The sequence below is a fragment of the Calypte anna genome, chromosome 9 (assembly GCF_003957555.1).
Source record: "Calypte anna isolate BGI_N300 chromosome 9, bCalAnn1_v1.p, whole genome shotgun sequence".
In the NCBI taxonomy this organism is placed as follows: Eukaryota; Metazoa; Chordata; class Aves; order Apodiformes; family Trochilidae; genus Calypte; species Calypte anna.
The window spans coordinates 6728235-6732239 of record NC_044255.1 but is presented as its reverse complement, the minus strand read 5'-3'; the positions used below and the strand labels follow the sequence as shown (position 1 = coordinate 6732239).

At 55.6% G+C, this 4005-nt stretch overlaps 1 long non-coding RNA gene across 2 annotated transcripts; it reads left to right on the top strand.

Annotated features, from left to right (window-relative positions):
* Positions 1-249: 249 nt before the first annotated feature.
* Positions 250-3761, top strand: LOC115598748. Of its 2 annotated transcripts, none has more exons than XR_003987891.1 (5): positions 250-604; positions 687-815; positions 959-1035; positions 1767-1896; positions 3293-3761. It is a non-coding gene; the product is annotated as an uncharacterized LOC115598748 (long non-coding RNA). The 2 variants fall into 2 exon arrangements; XR_003987890.1 differs by having other exon boundaries at positions 251-604; positions 1767-1904; positions 3302-3371.
* The last annotated feature ends 244 nt before the right edge of the window (positions 3762-4005 follow it).

Genomic DNA, 4005 nt, shown 5'->3' with positions numbered 1-4005 from the left:
GAGGTGGCTCATGCTCTGGTTACCTCCTGAATTTTTCAGCCTTTCCAAGAGCTCGATTAACACCTCGGGGGGGTCCTTTCCTCCCTTCCTGGCAATACTTTGGTGGCCCCGAACCCCTTTGCCCCTCCGGGAGCGGCTCCCGGGCTCATTCCCGGCACCTGCGGGCAGAGGGCAGGTGCTGCGGGGGCGTTCGTTGGCCCCGCCCCCTGTCTCTGATTGGCTGCTCCCTGAGTGACCTTCCCGTGCGGCCACTCTGTGTGTTCCTCTGTCTGTGCCTTTCTCCCGCCCCGGTTTTGGGGTTTGGGAGTCCCAGGCACTTGTCTCTTGTCTTGAGGCCCCTTCCCAAATTTTTGGGAGGGGGGTCCGTCTCCCCGTGTTGTCCCCTGTCTGTCCCTATGTGTTGACCCACTGCCACCCTGGATGCTGCTGCGCCGCGCCGCTGCGACACAGGTAAGTGCTGCGACTGCCCCCCTGGATGCTGCTGCTGCGACGGATTCACCACTGATTTACTTGATTCACTGATTCACTGATTCAGTTGCTGACTACTGGCTAATGGCTACTGGCGTGCGTGTGCGGGCGCGGTGCGGGCCTTCCCGAGTGAAGGGTAAGTATCCTTCCCCCCCCCGTCTCCCCTCGGTGCCCGCACTGTTTCTCACTGTTTTTTCTGTTCTTCCTCCCCCCCGCAGCCGCTCCCGCGCCCCGGGACCCGGCGGAGCTTCCGCTGGCGAAGAGCCGGGCGGAGAGCCCCGAGTGACCGCGTCCCGCGGGAGGATCCCCCGGGGGCGCCTCCGCCAGCAGAGCCGTGGGCATTTCAGGTGGGGAAAAAACCTCCCGACCGCCCCCTCCTTCCCTCCCTCCCTCCCTGCCTCCCGCTGTGGGGGTTTCGCTCGGAGTTTTGCTCTCTCTCAGTCTGGCTCAGGTGTTTCTCCGCTCTTTGTTCTCGTGCTGTGATTGCCAGGTGGGTGCGGGGCTGTGCGGGATCCCCCTGGAGTCGGAGGAGTCGGGAGAGAAGCGGCGGTGGAGCAGCGCGGGACGGTGCGTGAGGGGAGGGCAGTGCGGGGATTGCGCTAGGGAGGAGCGGGGGGGTGAGAGTGTGAGAGCTGCGAGTTGCGTGTGCGAGTTGCGTGTGTGTGTGCGGTTTGTGTCCCGTCCCGGCTCTGTGTCCCGCACTTCTCTCGTGTGCCCGCGGCTGCTCCTCACCCCTCCCGCTGCCCCCTGCCCGCACCCGAGCTCTGGGAGTGGCAGCGCTGGGGGGGGCTCTGATCGCTGCCTGCACCCCCTCGGCTGCGGAGCGGCAGCGCCGACTCCTTTGGGTCCTCTCCCCCTCCCGCCCCCCTTTTCCCCTTTTTGCTCCCCCTTCCCTTTTCCCTTTTTGCTCCCCCTTCCCTTTTCCCTTTTTGCTCCCCCCCCTTTTTCCCTTTTTGCTCCCCCTCCCCTTTCCCTTTTTGCCCCTCCCTTCCTTTGTGGCCCCCCCTTTACCACCACCACCCTTCTTCCCCCCTTTCTTATTTTCAGCCCCCCCCTCATTCCATCCTCTTGCCCCTTGTCTCAGTCACACCCTCAGGCAAGAGGCATTTTGGCACTGGCACTGCTCAACTGGTGTGGATCAGGAGCTGGGGGCTCCCAAACTCCTGGGGCTGATGTGCAGCCCTGGGACTCTCTCTGGGGAATCAACCCCCTTGGCTGAGGGCAGAGGGGGAGAAGGAGGAACCAGGAGAAATGCAAATGCAAATTCTTTATCAGACACAGATTTCTTTTCCCAACAGGTTCCAGTACCATGGGGCAGATGGCAGCAACATCAGGAAGCCTCGGAACTGCTTGATTCCCAAGTCCATGGATTCCTTGATGCCCTGGGTGCAGGAGCAGCTGGATGACTAAACCCTCCTCCCTGCCAAGGTCAGTGAGTGCTGCTGTGTGACACCAGGGGACACAGACACTGCCCCAAGGCTCCCTCTGATCCTTCTCACACACCTGAACGCCTCATCTCACTGCCTGTGTACTTTTGCTGAAAGTTTCAATAACTTTTTCTTCTCTCTGTGCTGTTTTCTCTGTATGTGCTTTCTTCTACCTCTATCACTTGCCCCTTTTTGACCCCTTCCCCCTGCCCCTTTTTGACCCCTTCCCCCTGCCCCTTTTTGCCCCTTTTCCCCCTGCCCCTTTTTGCCCCTTTTCCCCCTGCCCCTTTTTGCCCCTTTTCCCCCTGCCCCTTTTTGCCCCTTTTTGCCCCTTTTCCCCCTGCCCCTTTTTGCCCCTTTTCCCCCTGCCCCTTTTTGCCCCTTTTCCCCCTGCTTTTCTTTCTCTTTCCCCTCTTTTCCCCTCTTTCTCCTCTTTTCCCCTCTTTCTCCTCTTTTCCCCTCTTTCTCCTCTTTTCCCCTCTTTCTCCTCTTTTCCCCTCTTTCCCTCTTTCCCTCTTTCCCCTCTTTCCCTCCCCCTTTCCCCCCCTTTCCCCTTTCCCCCCTTTCCCCCCCTTTCCCCCCCCCCCTTTCCCCCTTTCCTTTCCCCCCCTTTCCCCCCTTTCCCCCCTTTCCCCCCCCCCTTTCCCCCTTTCCCCCTTTCCCCCCTTTCCCCCCTTTCCCCCCTTTCCCCCCCTTTCCCCTTTCCCCCCCTTTCCCCCATTTCCCCCTTTTTCTCCTTTCCCTCCTTTTCCCGTTTTTTCCCCTTTTCCCCCCTTTTCCCCCTTTCCCCCCTTTTCCCCCCTTTTCCCTTTTTCCCCCTTTTCCCCCTTTCCCCCTTTTCCCCCTTTTCCCTTTCCCCCTTTCCTTTTCCCCCCTTTTCCCCTTTCCTTTTCCCCTTTTCCCACCCTTTCCCCCTTTTCCCCTCCGCCTTTCCCCCTGCCTTTTCCCCCTCTGCTTTTCTCTCTCTCGTATTCCAGCCAGACATGCTTAATGTTTTTTGCGTTTTCCCAGTAAAAGTTGTGCGTGTGTGTGCATGCAATTTACTGGGGGTGCACATGCAGCTATTGAATTAGGCACTTCTTGTATGACTTGTTTCATCTATTTATTTTTTTATGTAATTAATCATTAATATGAGCAAATTTGAATTAGTAATAAAAACTTTTAATTAGTAATAACCAAGAACAGCTGTGCATGTAACACAAGTTGGCACTTGTTCTTCACTTTAGAGCAGAGGTGGAACTTAGTGTGCAGTTTTACTAACAATGAAGCTGTGCATGAGGCACGTGGGGTAGAACAGAGTGAAGACAAACTAGACAGTTTTGATAAACAGAATTGTATTTATTTTCACAGCACGGGCAGCAAAGCAGCTCTGAGTGCTGATGTTTTGTCTGTTGCAGGTGCTGCAGGAGGAGCTGAAGAGCAGAGGTGCTGCACATTTCTTCACCTGCACTAACAAGCCCTGATGGTGTCTGTGCTCTGAGCAGCCACTCAGGAAAGGAGTCCCAGGGCAGCTGCTGCTCAGCAATCAGTTGTGGAGCAGGAAGCTGCTGGCAGGGTTAACCTCACAGCTCCTGCAGAGTGGAAGTGAGCAGTGGCTGCTGGTGTCAGCAGTGTCCCTGAGGTGTCATGGGAAGTGAAGCCCAAGAGTGGTTGGCACCTGAAGGCAGAGCAGAGGAGCAGCTGCCTCGTGTCCATGGGTTGAATTCCTGTCAGAGAGACAAACAGAACACCAAGGGAATTCATACCTGGAACCCATGTCCAGCACTCTGCATCTGCTGGTAACTTCCTGTATCCATGTGCCACCAGTACTGAGAGAACATGGGTTACTGGTGATGCCACTGTAAATAAAATATTTTAATATATTGCTTAAAAAAAAGGTTTTGGTTTGTGTTAAATGCAAACAAAGAAGAAAGGAAGAGAAAGAAGACAGAGAAGAAAGAGAGAAACAGAATAAAGGTAGAGAAAGGAGAGAAAGAGGAAAGAGAGAAAGGAGAGAGAGAGAAAGGAAAGAGAGAAAGGAGAGAGAAAGAGAGAAAGGAGAGAGAAAGAGAGAAAGGAGAGAGAAAGAGAGAAAGGAGAGAGAAAGAGAGAAAGGAGAGAGAAAGAGAGA